General features: G+C 45.1%; 1 long non-coding RNA gene across 1 annotated transcript in view; it reads left to right on the plus strand.

The window, feature by feature from the left end:
- Positions 1-2,788: 2,788 nt before the first annotated feature.
- LOC129385766 (uncharacterized) overlaps positions 2,789-15,091 on the plus strand; it is a 71,073-nt gene continuing 58,770 nt past the window's right edge. Inside the window, exons 1-2 of the long non-coding RNA XR_011895426.1 lie at positions 2,789-3,052; positions 14,832-14,983. This is a non-coding gene — a long non-coding RNA (uncharacterized lncRNA). The remainder of the gene's footprint in view (positions 3,053-14,831; positions 14,984-15,091) is intronic.

Consider the following 15,091-nt stretch of genomic DNA (forward strand, 5'->3'; position numbering starts at 1 on the left):
GTGGACACGCACAGCAAAAGAGCTATCCTCGCACTTGACGTGACAGAGGCTTTCGACAACGTGTCACACGAAGCCATACTGCAACCCCTCAACATATATAACTGCGCTAAAAATATATGTAATTACATTAAAGCTTTTCTGAAAGAACGGGCAGCCACAGTGGGGATAGGCAACTTACGCTCTGAGAAATTCAACATACCGCGAAAGGGAACGCCACAAGGCTCCGTCATTTCGCCAATGCTGTTCAATCTAGCGATGAGCTCGCTCCCCAAACAACTGAAGCAAATAGAAGGGATTGGTCACGCAATATATGCTGACGACCTCACCATCTGGACTACGGGAGGGTCGACAGGTAAACAGCAAGACGCTCTCCAAGAATCGGTTGACACAACGAAGAGGTACCTGGAAGCATGTGGACTGACGTGTGCACCAGAAAAATCAGAGCTCTTGGTGTAAGAAAGCGCACAAGAGGCCGACAACCGCAGCATGTACCAGACCCGGAAGTAAAGGCGGAAGGCATCATAATTCCGCAGGTAATGAGGCTGCGCATGCTCGGAATCCTGATTCAAAAGGACGGGGCCGGGGGAGCAGAGTTGGAAAAAATTCAGAGAGCAATGCCACGAATAACCCACCTTATTAAAAGAGTGACGAGCAAAACGCACGGACTCAAGGTGGGACACTGCAGGAGAATAATACAAGCGCTGCTCACGAGCATCGTCACCTACGGGACCCCGCACGTTGGCATGAAGAACAGTCGAAGCAAACTAAACGCCCTCATCAGAAAATCCTACAAAATTGCGTTGGGCCTGTCCCCTTCCACATCCACAGTGAAACTACTCAAAATGGGAGTTCACAACACGTGGGAAGAGCTCGTGGAAGCGCACAACGTCAACCAACTGGAGAGACTAAAGCTAACAAAAACGGGAACAGCCCTGCTCCAAGATCTGGGCTACCAAGTCGAGGATGAGAGGCACCTACCTCAGCGTATTCCCCATGAGATCAGAGACAAGCTACACATAAGTACCATTCCCAGAAACATGCATCCCGAGTACGACAAGGAAAGGAGACAGGCTAGAATACAGGCGCTCAAGCACATACTGGAACGCACCAACAGCAAAGAAGAAAATGTGAGATACACGGATGCAGCTGCGTACAAAACAAACGACCGATTTGCAATCAGCGTGGTCGATGAGAAGGGCGAATATCTTGCAGCCACATCCATAGATGTCAAGGACGCGAGCACACCGGAGGAGCTGGGCATAGCCCTGGCCATTGCAACGTGCAAGAAGACCCTGGTTACCGTGGTGACGGACTCGCAAGAAGCATGCAGGAGGTATGTGAATGGAAGGATCGGAAAGGCAGCACTTCAGGTCTTGACCAACGCCGAGATAGAAATAGCACAAATCCCCTGGACGCCAGGACACGAGTCTCTCGCGGGGAACCAGGCGGCGCACGCCGTGCCTCGAGATCATGCACGACGAGTCATCTCCAACAGGCAGAGAACACGGACCAATGACTGCGACGAGGATGATTAGCGGATATCCAAGAAGTACTCCGACACCCTGGCGCACTACAGGAAGCAGAGGCGTCGCTACCCGCCCCCGCATAAGACGATGAGTAGGAAGCAAGCGGTAACCTGGAGAAGACTCCAGGCTGGAACCTACCCGCATGGAACAGTGCTGCACGCCATGTATCCGGGCACCTACGGGCGAGACTGCAAGTTCTGCCCGCCAGACACGCCCAACACCTTGCGCCATATGGTGCTGGAGTGCAGAAATAACCGCGAAGTACCACCGTCATCATCACCACCAGGCGATAACATGCAGGAAGAAGCGGATATAGAGGAATAATCGGAAGACCTGTGGGAGGCTCTGCTGGGGACGCAAGACCCTGACAGCCAGCTGCGGTTGGTGAACAGGGCTCGGGCGGCGGCAGCGAGCCATGGCTACCTGGACTGAGGGGGCCACCCGTCTTTGGAGTCAAGAAGCCTGGTCTAACAATAAAGTTTATTTCTCTCTCTCTCATAATATTCTCTCTGGGGACTATTTTTTGTATTTGTTACGTTTCTATGTGTTCGATAATGTAGATGACACTTGCGCATTCACATCGCCTCTTTATTTACTTTCATGGTATCTTATATCTATATGTTACCCCATTAATTTTATTCATTACTAGACATGTAAGCTACAATAAATAAATAAGCAATCTACCCCCATCCGCGCTAAACTGTAGCACAAACGCGCCAGTTGTTCAGCCCGAAATTTGATGTTTCATTCGCGCTTCAGTTAACCAAACATGTCCCTATACGACTTACATGAATGCCTTCTTCCAACCCTTACTCTCAGTTAAGTGTGTTAGTGTTTCTATGTTAGAGCTTCTCAGCGAAGGAACAAAATATGCGTGGCACTCTGCAAATCGCAGTGCTGTAGGACTGAGCACACATTGAAAGCAGGGCTATTTCTTGAGCGCAATAATATCGAGATAAATATAGAAACAGGAGTCGGTATATGCAGAGCTCTCCGAGGAAGCAAACCAACAATGCGATAAGCCAGATAGGTTGGAAAATAGGAACTGCTGTTTTCTGAAAGTTGACTCATGACTTTTTCTAAATGTAGCCACACCGTGCAATAAGAAACAAGCTAGGCAATTCTTGGATACACAGCTGGTGTTTTTCGCAGAAGCGTTTTTCCATGGCTAACACAAGTTCTCTCCCCAATATATGAGGAGTATGCCTTTCAACTTGAATATGTGCACCTGTATGCATTTCGTGCTTCCAGACGTAGGTTCGAAATTTGAAGAGAATGCTTTGTGCGATTTATTTTTAGAGCAAGAATGACTCTAGAAAAAAATAAACCGCATGTTGGACAAGTTACGTCTTGTGTAAAAAATTCTGAAAAAAGACAACCGTCACAAAAATATTTAAGGCACACTTTAAAGGTTTCTGTGGAGGTTCCAGGTTACAATCTCAACGCCAATGTGTGCTGTGAAGTTTGTGTTCTTGATAAGTTTGGCTGTTGTGGCTAACAGCGCTACTCTTCAAGACCTTAAGCACGTAAGCATAAATATGTAGGCAAAGAAGTCTTAGCCTTTTGATTGTTCCGTTCATTCTTCACATTGTGCTTGCTTTTGTGCAATCAGGCAGAAGTGTGGTTCCTGGGAGACAATAAACACTTTAATGTTTTTGTTACTGCAGTAATATTGCTCCTTTGCTCGAACTGTTGACTAAATCCCCATTTTTTATGCGCATCCATTCCAAGCAAAATTTAATTACACGTAAACATTTCTGTCAGTCACTTGAAATCTTAGAATATTTGTGTCTTCACCCTCCCCAGCCCCTCCTATTATTTTATTTCACATGTACCACGCTTTTCTTCAGAAAACCGATGCACTTGACTAAGTTGAAAGGCTCCAGCAAATCAGTATATCATAATATTCCTCTCTCAAGTTCTAGCTAGTTGGCTCGCGGAAATCGCCAAATTGTTTATTGGTATTAAAGTTAACCTGCACAGACATTCACTGTCTCGAACTAAAGCTGAGAAGAAAGCGAATGAAAATTTATTTCGAATATTGCGTTTATATTCTGAAACTTCTCATTGGATGACGAGACTCCACTTTGTAGGGCTCCGGAAAAAGCTTTGCCACTTGGGTGCATTAAAGGGCAAAGTGCATTGCACCACATTCCATTGCATAATATTTCTACTTCAATATGGCGGCCGCGGCCATGAATAGAAACTGCGAGTTCATGTTCAGCAGCACAGCGCCAGATGCACTAGGCCTGTACGTGGGGCAAAATATGGTAAAACCTGGTGGATGAGACGAATATTACGCACCGTGAAATGTGTTTGCTATAGTAAGCCAAACTTCTATTCTGTGTGAACCTATTTGAATTTCTGCCTTCTTCTCGCTTTCTGGCTACTTGCCTAGTTTACCCATCCTCGTTTTGTGCAGCGCGCCTGCACCTAACAGTCGAGCGCAGTCGCGACCGCGAGACGAGAGTTTGCACATCAACTGCATTACGAACGTGTGGGCTTCCTTGGTCGCGTATAATAGTTTTAGACTGCAGCCAACGCCGGGATGCGTGGTTTCTCCGGCGGCCAAACATAACTTCAGTGTGATGTCATACGCTGCTTGAAAATTCAGATGTACGTTGTCCTTTGGCCGGTAATTGTCGCAGTCAATAGGCTGCCCTTGAAATCTTTGTTAAGAAGTGAAGGCCATGTATTTTAATAATTCTAATTTGAATTTCTTTTTCTTTTCACTTACTGAGAAGTCACGTATGTATGACCACTAAAGTAAATAACGCAAGCCATGGACCCTACGCCCGCCTGGACCACTGAAAACGGGAATCACATCATGAACACTATCTCAGCGTGAATGGCCCTAGCGAAGCCTTGTCACGCGTCTGAAAGCACATTGATATTCAGTACACATGATGTATTCTGCGTATTACTGTTTTAAATCAAACAAATAAGTTCTGAGGTTTTGCGCGCCAAAACTACGATAAAATTATGAGGCACACCACAGTCGGGGACCCCGGTGTCATTTCGACCACTTCCGCTTCTTTACCGCGCACCCAAGGCACGGTACACGGGTGTTTTTGCCTTTAGCCACCATCAAATTGCGGCGGCCTCGGGGATTCGATCCCCCAACCTCGGACTTCGCAAATGAATATCAAAGCTACTACACCACCACGGCAGGTTAATGTTTTTTATAGTTGAAGTTCAGTTTTCGCTTCTGATCGCAGCGGTGGTGGAGTGCTAGAGCGTGCGCCTCGCATGCGAGAAGCACTAGGTTCGAATGCTGGTGCTGCTGAAAACTCACCGAGTTTTAACAATGGATAGGGATGTAGCACGGCCTGGCGTTTGAACGGTTATTTATCTAAGTTGTCATCTTATCTATGTGAGCTCTGATTTCAATTGAGATTTTCGAGGATCTCTGGGCGCCCGTTGCCCTACCACAGGTTTGATTAAATCATTGAACATCCGCCGTTTTTCTGGGAAGCAGCCGAGTTCCAACGCCACGTACCTGCAGGGAAAATAGGCTCGGAAACTCTGGAGTTCTATGTTCTTACAAGGACACCCAATTATTGCGAAGTTGGTGGTATGAGACTGCTAGACTGCTTTTTGGAGACTGTTGGTGTTATATTCATCTAGTTTCTTCCCCATCAACTGTAGCTGCCTGAATGAACTTCTGCCGAGCAACACTCTGGTTGGCTGGCCGAGTGGTGGATTTTACCCGTCTTACACGCCACTGGGTGTAATATGAATTTGAATGAAGCACCTTCAACAATATTGTTTGGGATTATTCCAGCTCCAGTCGCGGGTTCATCATCGCCGTGCGAATTAAAAACCTGGGCACGACAACTGTCGCGACTTGCTCATTTTAGCTTTGAATGAGATGACGGTGACCACTTCGACCCGCCGTGGTTATTTAGTGCCTTTCGCGGTGCGCTGATATATGCCCGAGCCTACGGGATGAAATTCCAGAAACGTCGTCCGCATTTCGATGGGAGGTAAAATGATAAAAAAGACGCCTACGATGCACTAAACGCGTGTGGTAAAGAAACCCAGATGGTTTAAATTATTCCGGAGTCCACCAATATGGAGCGCCTGCTCCATAATGGGACTACTATCTTCGAAAATTCCGAATCTCTCGTAACCAAGTCTTGGCTGTAATCCGGAGGCGGAGAAATAATACGACACTTTGTTAATACAACAGGCTCAAGGCAATAGTAAAAGAAATGGGAGTTGGTAAAAGGCGTAACAGATGAGCAGGTGTAAAAGCAAATCAACCTGGAACAAGTTGATGCGAAATGTGACGAAACGCTTGATGCCTACTTTACTAGCATTGGTTCATAATCAGCTGACAATGAGAACACTTTCAGCTGCCCGGTCAACCCAAACATGCGTCCACTCAGATCCGATTGTGTCTCGGGGTGCACAATAGCCTCCGCGATCTAGTCGAAGGTCATCTTAACAAAGTTCATCTTAACAAACAAAGTTCACGTCGCCCAAACTGCCCTACGTATGTACCCTGACCGTCATAACGGCCGAAGACAGGCAAGGGCACAAGCCCTCACTCGACTATTTGTGGGGTTGACCCATCGGATACACCTGTACTATATACCAACGTGACCCGGTACTCACAGAAACGTGCCCTATGTCTAGTCGTACAAGATAGTAGAGAGATTCTGAGGGCTTCGACCACGCTCAACACTCTGGGCAGTGGCACAGAGGAAGAGGCAGATGATCCACAAGCTCTTCAAGAGACCATGCAACGCGGCATCGACGTCGTACAAGCTTATGCGCAGTCGAGGCGGCTGATGTGCTCACCGGAAAAGTCCGAATACCTCCTGATCAAGCGCGGCAGAAGTAGCTGTCCCAGGGGATTACCACGGAGAAGGTGCTTCCTTGAACTTAAGGTCGGACAACTTACCATCCCGCAGCGCCCCAGTGTAAAAATATTGGGGCTAGACTTTCAAAACACGCTGCGCTGCCGGCTAACCTTACAGCTCATTCGCCGGGTGGCTAATCGGCACCACGGCATGGGTGAGGGCGATCTGCTTCTGCTTGTGCAGGCATACATAACCAGCAGAACCATGTACTCAACACCATATGTCGAACTCGCAGCCACGGACTTAGCTAAATTAAACACAATGATCAGACGAAGCACAAAGGCAAGCCTGCGCTTTCCGGACCACGCGGCTACCGCAAGGCTAGAGGCCTTAGGCATGCACAACACGATCGAGGAGCTCTTAGACGCTCACCACACAGCCCGAATCCGTCGTCTCTCGCTAACCCCGGCTGGCCGCACAGTCCTCCAGAACCTCAATCTCGAGGCTATCCCCGAGGTTAGAGAGTACATGACGATTCCGCGAAAGGTCAGGGGGCATATTTATGCCCCACGTCTACCCCGCAACATGGACCCCGAGTTCCTATCAGAGCCGTCGGCAGGCCCGTAGTGAAGCCATTTGGAGACGCTATGGCTCGCAAGATGGAGTGGTCTACACAGACGCAGCCAGACACCCTCGCGGCGACCTCATGACCGCGGTGGTAGCGGATCACAACGGAGGATTGATAGAACACCCAACAATCACGGCTGGCCGAGTGGTGGAAGCGGAGGAAACCGCGATTGCGATGGCCATGCATGCGGAAGCGAATACCGTCATAAGCAACAGCAAGCAGGCCATCGGCAATTAGTTCCGCGGTAGAATTTCCAAACAGGCATACCATGTCCTCCCACGACGCCCACTAAGCGGCTTGAAAACCCTCGTGTGGAACCCCGCTCATGCGGCTGTGCCCGGCAATGCGTCGGCTCAGAGTTTGGCTCGAGATCTCGCGCGCCAAGCCTCGTCCACGCATGCGGACGGCATGAATGAGGAGGAGAGACACGAGGAACCCTGCAAGACATATCATGAAATAGCCCATAGGTATCGCTTGAGGCGCCGCGCGCTCCCACCACCGGCCAAGCAACTCGATAAAACGCAAGCGGTCGCGTTTCGGCGACTTCAGACAAACACATACCCACACCCAAATTACATTAACAAAATCACAGGGGGCAAGGAAAGCGACCAATGTAGGCTCTCTTCAGAAACAGGAACACTCACACACATAATGTGGGAATGCACCTCGCTCCCGTTTTCGCATCCCCCCGTCAGCAGCGAGACTGACTGGACAGCCTGGCTCAGTTCCGGGGACGTCGACCGACAGCTTGAACTATTCGTAGGGTATATAAGGTGCAGCATCCTGGCGCTCTCAAGCATGGGACTTAGCTTTGTGCGTGCGCTGGAGAGCATTCAATCTCAAGCATTGCGCACGCGTTTGGGCCTCCCTCGATGCACGTCAACCAATGGAAGAATAGCGGAAGCTCGTGCTTGTCCTATTGGGGTATAATTGCTCTACGAGCCTCTTCGAATGTACCTTCGCGTGTTGACCCGACCAAGGCACCATCCTCTGTCATAGCTCCCTGCCACCTACCCAGGTTTAAGCTTTTGAAGCACTATAACGCGTCATCAGAGTGTTCTGCCGTCAAGGTTTTCGCCCGCCTGTATTCCAAGAATACCACCGTGCGTTCTGCCTAAACTTTTCGTTACATTGCAGATCCCTGGGATTACTAAAAAGTCACCCGTTACATCTATTGGCCTCAAGCAACTTACCCTGCTGCACATTTCTGCAGGCGACCGAGATACTGTACACGTGTATACCGATGGCTCTGTCACACCATATACCTCCACTGCAGCTTTCGTCATTCCACATAAGTTCATCGCTCGGCGGTTTCAATTGGACCATGGATCAACATCAACTGCCGCAGAACTCGTTGCTATCTGGGAGGCACTTCAATTTCTCTTCGAGGAGCCTCCTCACGCATGGAAGATATTCTGCGATTGCAAGCCAGCTCTTCAAACGGTTGACTGTGTCCTCAGACGCGGCCCATAATCCATGGCCAAGAAACTACAGAGCATGTCGACCACGCAACTAGATATGGCCACAATGTCACCTTTCAGTGGATACCTTCACACTGTGGCGTGATAAGAAATGAACAGGCGGACGCTGAAGGGAAAACTACTTTAGATAATGCTTTTGAAGTAAGCATTCCGTTCTCACGAACAGGCACAAACGCCCTACTTCGTCGCGAATTACGCAACCGTACATTGGAACCCTAGACCGATCCTGATCGACGACGCCTGCGAGTACACAAATGGGGCCAAGAAATGAAATTTCTTATGCCTCACAAGCTCAAAAGAAGCCAAACGAGCATGGTGCACCGCATTCGCCTTGGTGTCGCATTCACCAACCGTTATAGACATATTATAGGTGGCAGTGAATCTAGCCCAATCTGTGAATACTGTGGGGTGCCAGAAACACTTTATCATATATTTTGCGTGTGACCCGCGTACGCACAAGAATTACAGTAACTGATCTCTTCCAATGCAGATTCATAAAAAGCCGCTATCAATCAAGTTTCTTTTAAAAATAACGTACAGCGCGAAGGACAAGGACTGCGATATACGACATACACAGCGCTGTCTTCCAACAATATTTCCAACAATATGTCTTCGAACAATGTCTTCCAACAATATTGTTGGAGGACAGCGCTGTGTATGTCGTATATCGCAGTCCTTGTCCTTCGCGCTGTACGTTATTTTTGTTCGTGGATTACCAACTAGCCCAAGCAACCACCCTAGAGTTTCTTTTAGGTCATTGGCCTAATGTAAACAGCGCAGCCCTGATAACAAGTGTCGCTATAGCTTTTCTCCAAAACACTGGGCTGGACGCACGGCTGTAGAGATGCTACAACTCTGTGAATTTGTGTATACGCATCTGTTCCTTATACCATCGTCATCATTCATCAGCGCTTTGCCTCCCCGTGCCTTTTCTCCAGCCTAGAGTAGCAGGCCAGAGCAAGTTAGAGCTCAGGCTGACTTCTCTGCCTTTCTGTAAACATAGTTCTCTCTCGTCTGGTCTGGTGTTCCGTACTTTGTGAGTACTTCTTCAAAGTGATATTCCACCCTTGATACTGTAAACGTGACAGGTATATTAATTTATCGTGAAGGTAGTACTATAGAACACTTAGCATAATATACTTAAGAGAGTCGTATTAGATTACATATGAACTGCAGACCGCATATATCCAATATATACTGGAATCTAGCTTCTGCTTGCGAAGTACTAATTAAATGTAGAGCACGCTTTAACGTTAAGATATGTAAGATTACCTACTTTTCTCTTTTCCACTGCCATATCGTATACTCCTGTGAGCTGTTGACTGGTAGGTACAAAACCTACATAGATACGATTATTCGGTTACAAAAAAGCGCGTTGCCTATTATTACATACAGAAGCCCACATGATAATAACACTGCGCTGGTTAGGCTTCACGGCATACTACCATTGCTCCTGGCATGCGAAATGAAATTTGGTATTCTGAATAACTATATACACCTAAATCAGTCATTTTTGCCGGACTTGTTGCTAATACCTAATCGAAATAGAAGCAATGCAACAAATATAAGTTTTAACTTACCAGTCCCTTGTAAGACGTACGATCAGCGATTGACGGAGTTTCAGGGTGCCAAAATAGGTAGTTCAATACCTCAGGAAGTAAAAATAGCGAACAATTTTGCATTCGCTATCAAAAAGTTGTATCTATCTAAACTGACTTGATTCATTTTTGGTGCTATGCTTCGCAATTTCTTATGGTATCTGATTCCACACTCCTAAAAACACTTGCACATAACCCTTTCTTTTCATGCATTATACTGGTACGCATAATTTACTGTATTTTTCATAAGCTGCAAGTGTGTGTGTGGTCACGAAATTGTTTTGAATTTTATCACTAGGAAGTAGATATGTAGTATGATATGTAGTAGATATGTATATATATGTAGTATATATGTAGTATATATGAAGCAGATAAGTAGATATGATCCTTGCAGTCCTTGAAAATAGAGTTTATAGCTGTTAACAAGAAATAGCCTATATGAGCGAAGTTATAGACACACTTCAACAAAAAATTGACAGCCTAGAAAGCCGCAGTAGGCAATCTAACCTAATTATCTATGGCCCAAAGGAAAAAAAAAAGACGATGAAACTAGCGAGTCGTTAGAGCACACTGTGAACAAATCCATTATCCAAGACACCCTTGGACTAGAAAAATTTGCCATCGAGCGTACACATAGGTTGGAGTAACGCGCCACAGAAAAAAACACGACCGGTGATAATGAAGTCACTTGACTACAGAGAACATGTAGCAATCTTAAGCCGAGGTTTCAAACTAAAAACAACTGACTACATAATTTGTGAAGACTTCTCTAAAGGAATAAGAGACATAGAGAAGAAACTTTGGGATAGTACAAAATCAAACTGTAAGAAAAAGAAAAATATCACTTTCTTTTGACAAGCTTTGCATTAACAAACGCGCATATATTTGGGACGAAAAGAAGAAGGACAAAGCACCGATGCAAAAGACGACACAGAAACAAACCGCCGAATAACCCGCCGAGCCACACAAGCCGCACAAGCGGCACAAGCCGCACAATCAAAAGATTAAAAATTGATAAATATAAACGCCCGCAGTGGCCGAAATAAAACAGAAGCCTTGGAAAGCCTTGTAGTCAACCGCGAGCCCGATATCGTAGCCATCACGTAAATATGGCTATCATCCGCAAAATTCGACCACGAGATTGCTCCGCAAAACTACACAATCATCCGAAAAGACTGAGATTCACGGGTTGGAGGAGTTACCTTACTGATAAAAAAAAACTTCCTCCGCTTTGTTCTTCTTCCCGAGGTGGACAACACTGAGGCCATTTTCTGCAAACTTTTATGCGACGGGACGTCAATTGTAACCGGTTGCCTTTATCGGAGGCCTTCCTCTGACCGTGCATGCCTTTCAGCAATTCAAGAATATATGCAGCGTCATGTCCATCAATCGAGGATTATTCTTGCGGGAGACTTTAGCCTTGCTGACATAGACTGGCCCACAATGCATCGCACATCAGAAGCCTCAGAAGTGCTAACAGATTTAATGCTAAATTTTAACCTACATCAACTTGCCACTCGTCCTACTCGTGTTCAAGGCTCAACGAAAAATATCCTCGACCTCATATTTCTTAGCAACCATTTTTCCACAAGTCAAGTACGACTGGACATTATCGAAGGGATATCCGATCACAGTATACGTATGTGCACATTCCAGCTTGATCATTGTATTACTACTCTGTCTACACTAAAAAGTTTTTTTTAACTTTCATAATGCAGATGACGCCAGCATACTAACTTATCTGTCGCATGAATTCGATCCCTTTTTTGGAAAAGGCATCTCAGGAATCCACTGAGGTAGATGCATTGTGGCTACATTTTAAAAGCATTGTCCTGCACTGTATAACTAATTATATTCCAATGCAAACGAAAAAACAGCTCCTTAAGAATCCATGGATCACACGCGAAGTCATCCATGCTAAAGGGCGCGCAAATTGGCTTTGTAAGGCAAACAAGAATAACCCAAAACCATCTGCAACCTTGAAATTAAAATCTGCAGTTTTGCATTTCAAGCAGAAACTGAAAGATTCGGAACAATACTACTACAGTGTCACTCTTGCTAGCTTCCTAAAAAATAGCCCACAAATATTCCGGGAACATCTGCGCAGTACCGAGCAGACAACAACCAAACTAACTGAAGAGGAAACAAAGTGCAACGGCAAATAAATATAACGATTTATTCCAAGCCAGTCTTCACGGAAGGCAATGGTACACTTCCCCCTCTTCCACCATCCTGCACCTCAGTGCTTGATCCCCTAATAATAAAGGACGCCGGAATCCACAATCTTCTCCTCAACAATGACCCTAAGAAAGCAAAGGGCCCTGACGAAATCCTAAACGAATTGCTAAAAAAATATGCTGAGTGGTGCAGTAGATATCTGGGACAGATTTTTCCTAAGCCACTAGCAACTACTAATCTACCACACAACTGGAAAAAGGCTAAAATAATACCGATTCACAAGAAAGGAGAGAAAAATAATGTTCCTAATCTCAGACCCATATCTCTCAAAGCACTTCATCCAAATACTAGAACACGTCATTTTAAAACACATGACAGTGTTTCTAGAGCACGAAAATATCCTATCGCCTCACCAGCAGTTTTCGATCTGGCTTATCAACCATGACTCAACTAGCAGAGGTAGTTCATGACCTTGCTCTTAGTATTAATAATCGTTCTCAAGTTCACATAATTTTACTTCACTTATCTAAAGCTTTTGATTGTGTGAGTCACACTAAGATAATTGCAAAAGTGGAGCAAGCTATCTGGAAGGGAGAAGTTTCTGGTTGGATAACAGCTTTTCTAACACACCACTCACAATTTGTTATGCTTGACCATATGCTATCTGATGTCGTTCCTGTGACATCTGGAGTACCACAAGGCTCGGTACTCGAGCCGCTGTTATTTCTGATCGTTATTAACGATATAACCAGTAATATAGCGTGCAAAATCAAACTCTTCGCGGATGATTGCGTGATATATAAAGAACTAACCGCCATAACGACCATCTCGATCTTTCTGATTCCCTTAACACACTAGCCGAGTGGTGCTCCCAGTGGCAAATGTCGATTAACGTCAATAAATCAGTTGCAATGACAATAACAAGAAGAAAGCAACCCTCTCATTTCACCTATATCGTTAATGGCACGCCTCATTCGAAGGTTGAGCAACAGAAATATTTAGGAATAACGCTGACATTAAACCTCAATTGGGAAACATACGTAACTAATATTACAACTGCTGCACTGCGAGAGCTATTTTATCTAAATAGACGCCTAAAGATCGCTCCAACGAACATTAAGCTTCTGGCCTACAGAACATTTGTGAGACCTATATTAGAATACGCTAACACAATTTGATTTCCTTACACAGCAACTAACATAGCTAAACTTGAAGCCGTACAAAGAAAAACGGCAAAGTTCACTTATAGCAAATATGGTTCCTCTGAGTCACCTGCACGTCTCTTCGCTTCCCCAGGGCTCAACACATTTTCGACGAGAGCAAAACAAGGTCGAATAAAATTCCTGTTTCAAATTCTGCATCGTCAGTAGAAAATTGACATCACCCAGTGCACTTCATATTCGCAATCTAAAAAAAAAAAAAACGGGGTATCAACGCGAGCATACGCTAACCGAGTATTCCTTTTCTAAAGGCGCATTCAGGTACTCATTCTTTCCTCGCGTAATCAGAGAATGGAATGAACTTAACTAATCATTAACAGCAACGGATTTTTTATCCCAGTTCGTTTCACAGCTGGAGTTCATCACAAGAGATTATTAATGACTTGTGATGTTTGTTCCCTACTCTCATTATGTTAAACTGACAGTACTTAAAAAAAATTGTATACACTTGTTTTCTCCCAAATATTTCACGATTTTGCTTTGTCTATGATGTGCCCCGGTTGTTGTTCATTTTACTCTGCGTTGTTTAGTGGTCTATTCGTATACTGTATCTACCTTATCTTTTGTATTTTGTTGAATATCCTTGCTTTTTCAATCTTTGTGTAGCTCGCACGTGTATTTAGGTACGGAAAAGAAAGCGTTCATGCCCGTCTGCTAGGCTATCGGTTGAGAGCGGCAGTATTGTACAATAAATAAATAAATAAATGTACTAAATCTTGTGGCTGCTAGTATATTGACTGTGGGCCGACACTAGCCTTTCGCTACTAGCACAACAGCTTTTTCTATCAGTACGGTAATATTGACAAACAAATTAAATTATTGAATAACTGAAAATGCTGTATATCGTGTAGGTAAACGGTGGCCTTTTGAAACAGGCAGCTGGAATGTTACATGAAGGCAAGAAAGCTGCCACAGTCGTGAGCGTGGCTATGCAATGGCCGAAAATATGGAAAAGCGACGCGCGCATGTTTGTTAGTCTCAGAGAGCCAACAGAAAACCTGCATCTTCTCCCTAAATTATATACTTTCAACCGGAATGTTTGGCCATCTTCTAAACCGTTGGCTATAGACCACTAGTATTTTCGTTCCACAGTTGTCGTAATTAAATATGGTCTAGTGTAAAATTGTAGCCCAGATTTTTCTACACGACATGCCACTAAAAATTATTTGAGAGTCAATTTTCGCATTCTCACGGTTTCCTTTTGCTTTTTATCAGTCGCCCATATTGCCGTTGCAATCTCCTCTGAAATCAAAGGTTGGTGACGCTACACGATGTCCGATGCCCCCATCTTTTATGTCTATGTCATGGTTGTTAGTCCCTTGAATTTATTATTCCACTGACACAGTTACTCAAATGTTGTATTTCAACCAGTATTCATCCGATTTTATTCAGTTTCTGGATACGCACGAGAAAGTATGGAGTCGCTATAGAAGTTTTGATGTGGGACCAAAAGCACACCATCATAGGTGTATATATGCTGAAATAAGAAGAACTGAACGTGGTCGATACGTATATGCGCAGCACTACGAAGTAGGACCGAAATGGTAAGAATATTTTTTTGTTGAGCAGCTTCGTATAATAAAATATGCATGCTTTCCCTTTATTTCGCTTGACAGTTGTTAGTGTTCCGAATATTGATACGTAACCTTTCG

Source organism: Dermacentor andersoni, chromosome 7 (genome assembly GCF_023375885.2).
Source record: "Dermacentor andersoni chromosome 7, qqDerAnde1_hic_scaffold, whole genome shotgun sequence".
Taxonomy (NCBI): domain Eukaryota; kingdom Metazoa; phylum Arthropoda; class Arachnida; order Ixodida; family Ixodidae; genus Dermacentor; species Dermacentor andersoni.